At 35.1% G+C, this 4,050-nt stretch overlaps 1 pseudogene; it reads right to left on the reverse strand.

The window, feature by feature from the left end:
- Positions 1–1,280: 1,280 nt before the first annotated feature.
- On the reverse strand, positions 1,281–1,376 carry LOC138931250 (U6 spliceosomal RNA; annotated as a pseudogene).
- Between the last annotated feature and the right edge of the window lie 2,674 nt (positions 1,377–4,050).

The following is a 4,050-nucleotide window of genomic DNA, read 5'->3' on the forward strand; positions in this document are numbered from 1 at the left end:
ACATTGATTCAATATCACATATATTGAAGAATCCTTCATTCTTGGGACAAATCCCACTTACTCATGGCTTATAATACTTTTAATGTGTTATTGGATTTGGTTTGCTAGAAATTTATTGAGGATTTTTGAATCTACGTTCATCACTGATATTGGCCTATAATTTTCTTTTCTGTGTGATATCTTTGTCTGACTTGGATATCATGGTTATTGTGGCCTTGCAGAACGAGCGTGGGAGTGTTCTTTTCTCTGCAACTTTTCTTGGATGAGTTTTAGAATGGTAGATGTTGCTTCTAAATGTTTGATAGAATTTGCCTGTAAAGCCATCTTGACCTGGACTTTTGTTTCTTGGAAGATTTTTAATCACAATTTCAGTTGCAGTACTTGTGATTGGTCTGTTCATGTTTTCTATTTCTTCCTCATTTAGTCTTAGACTGTTGCACTTTTCTAACAATTTATTATTTTCTTCTATGTTGTCCATCTTATTGGTGTGTACTTGCTTGTAGTAGTCTCTTATGATCCTTTGTATTTCTGTAGTGTCAGTTGTAATTTCTCCTTTTTTCATTTCTAATTCTGTTCATTTGAGTGTCCTTTTTTCTTGACAAAGGCTAAAAACTTTTCTGCCTAAAAGTTTATCAATGTTGTTTATCTTCTCAAAAGATCAGCTTTCAGTTTTATTTATTTTTGTTGTTTTTTCTTAATCTCCATTTCATTTATTTCTATTCTGTTTTTTATAACTTCTTTTCTTCCACTAATTTTGGATTTTGTTTGTTTTTCTTTCTCTAGTTTTAGGTATGAGATTTTATTTTAGTATTTTTGAGTATTTTTTTAGTATTAGAGATTTTTTCTTTTTTCTTGAGGTGAGATTTTATTGTTATAAACTTTCCTCATAGAAGTACTTTTCCTGAGTCCCATAGGTTTTAAATCATTGTATTTTTATTGTTTTTTGCCCCTTCATATTTTTTACTTTCTTCTTTTATTTTTTTTTTCAGTGATCCATTGGCTGTTTAGTAACATATTGTTTAGTCTTTGTGTATTTTTAATAGTTTTTTTCTCACTGTAATTGATTTCTGATCTTTTGTTGTGGTCAGAAAAGATGTTTGATAATATTTTAATTTTCTTAAATTTACTGAGGCTTGATTTGTGGCCCAAGGTGTAATCTATCTTACAGAATGTTCCATGTGTACTTCAGAAGAGTATCCTGCTACTTTTGGACTGAATGTCCTACAAATATCAATTAAGTCTATCTGGTCTAAAGTGTCATTTAAGATTTTTGTTTCCTTAAAACTACGGAACACTTCATTAATTTGTATGTCATCTTTGCAGAGGGGCCATGCTACTGTATCTTTCAAATTTTAGCATATGTGCTGTTAAACCATGTTCTCTATTCATTTGTTGATGGATACTTAGGTTATTTCCATATCCTAGTAATTGTAATTGATGCTGATGTGAACATTGCAGGGCATGTATCCATTGGAATTAGATTATGAAAAAAAAATTTCAGACATATATCCAGAAGGAGAATTGCAGAATCATATTATAGCCTTATTTTAATTTTTTGAGAAACCTCCATACTGTTTTCCACATTTTTACACCAATGTATAGTCCCACCAACAGTGTACAAGTATTCCCTTCTCTTTACACCCTTACCAACATTTGTCATTTATGTTCTTTTTGATAATAACCAATTAGAGAGGTGTGAGGTGAGATCTCATTGTGATTTTTATTTGCATTTCCCTGATGATTAGTAACACTGAGCATCTTTTCATTTGTCTGATGCCATTTGTATGCTTCTTTGTAAAAATGTCTTCTTTGCAAAAAAGTCTTCTGCCATTTTTTAGTCTGGTTTTTCATTTGTTTTAAAACAAATACAATCTAATATTTTCCTAGATTTTTTCCTTATTAGAAAAATTAAAGTATAGTTGATTTATAATATCATGCTAATTTCTGTTGTACAGCAAAGTGACCCAGTTGTTGTTGTTCAGTCACAAAGTCGTGTCCAACTCTGCAACCTCATGGACTGGAGCACACAAGGATTCCCTATTCTTCACCATTTTCTGGAGTTCACTCAAATCATGTCCACTGAGTTGGTGATGCCATCTAACATCTCATCCTCTGTCATCTCCTTCTCCTCCTGCCTTCAATCTTTCCCAGCATCAGGGTCTTTTCTAGAGTCAGCTCTTCACATCAGGTGGCCGAAATATTGGAGCTTCAGCTGCAGCATCAGTCCTTTCAATAAATATTCAGAGTTGATTTCCCTTAGGATGGACTGATTTGATCTCCTTGCTGTCCAAGAGACTCTCAAGAATCTTCTCTAGCACCAGAGTTTGAAAACAACTGTTCTTCAGTACTCAGCCTTCTTTATGTTTCAACTTTCATATCCATACATGACTACTGGCAAAACCATAGCTTTGACTATATGAACATTTGTCAGCAAAGTGATGACTCAGTTATTTATCTGTCTATTTATCTATCTATCTATATCTATATCTATATCTATATATACTTTTAAAAAATAGTATTTTCTATTATGGTGTGTCCCAGGAGATTAAATAGTTCCCAATGCTATACAGTGGAACCTTGTTCTTTATTCATGCTAAAGGTAATTGCTTGCATCTGCTAATGCCCATATCCTGGTTTGTCCCTCCCCTCCCCCTCCCCTGTATTGTTTCTTTATTTTCATGTTTATGTATGAGCTGTTTATATATTTTTTAATATAAACCCCTTGCTAGTCACATAATTTCCAAATATGTTCTCCCATTCTATAGGTTTTCTCATTTTGTGAATCATTTTCTTTGCCATGGAAAAGCTTTTACATTTAATTAGGTCCTCTTTAATTATCTCCTTTGCTTTAGGAGACAGGTCCAACAAACATACTGATAAAATTTATGTCAAAAAGTGTTCTATTTTTCCTTTAGAGTTTTAAGGTTTCTTGCCTTACATTCAGGTCTTTAATCCATTTTGAGTTTATTTCTGAATGTGGCACTAGATATTATTTTAATTTCATTTTTCACATATAGCTGTCCAGTTTTCCCAGTAACTCTTTTTTTAAAATTGATCAATTTATTTTACTTAGAGGCTAATTACTTTACAATATTGTAGTGGTTTTTCATCATACATTGACATGAATCAGCCATGGATGTACATGTGTGCCCCATCCTGAACGCCCCTCCCACTTCCATCCCCATTTCATCCCTCAGGGTTGTCCCAGTGCACCAGCTCTGAGTGCAGTGTCTCATGTATCAAAGCTGGACTGGCGATCTATTTCACATATGGTAATATACATGTCTCAGTGATATTCTCTCACATCTTCCCATCCTCACCTTCTCCCAGAGAGTCCAAAAGTCTGTTCTTTACATCTGTGTCTCCTTTGCTATCTCACATATGGAGTCATCATTACCATCTTTCTAAACTCCATATATATGTGTTAATATACTATATTGGCAGAGAAGGCAATGGCACCCCACTCCAGTACTCTTGCCTAGAAAATCCCTTGGATGGAGGAGCCTGGTGGACTACAGTCCATGGGGTCACTGAGGGTTGGACACGACTGAGCGACTTCACTTTCACTTTTCAGTTTCATGCATTGGAGAAGGAAATGGCAACCCACTCCACTGTTCTTTCCTGGAGAATCTCAGGGACGGGGGAGCCTGGTGGGCTGCCTTCTGTGGGGTTGCACAGAGTCAGACATGAATGAAGTGATTTAGTAGCAGCAGCATACTATATTGGTGCTTTTCTTTTTCACTTACTTCACTCTGTATAATCTCCAGTTTCATCCACATCATTAGAACTGATTCAAATGCATTCTTCTAAATAGCTGAGTAATATTCAGTTGTGCATAAGTACCACCGCTTTCTTATCCATTCGTCTGCTGATAGACATCAAGGTTGGTTCCATGTCCTGGTTATCGTAAACAGTGCTGAGATGAACATTGAGGTACACATGTCTCTTTCAATTCTGGTTTCCTCAGTGTGTATACCCAACAGTGGGATTGCTGGGTTGTATGGCAGTTCTACTTCCAGTTTTTTTAAGGAATCTCCACACTGTTCTCCA

This window comes from Ovis canadensis, chromosome X (genome assembly GCF_042477335.2).
Source record: "Ovis canadensis isolate MfBH-ARS-UI-01 breed Bighorn chromosome X, ARS-UI_OviCan_v2, whole genome shotgun sequence".
NCBI classification, from domain to species: Eukaryota; Metazoa; Chordata; class Mammalia; order Artiodactyla; family Bovidae; genus Ovis; species Ovis canadensis.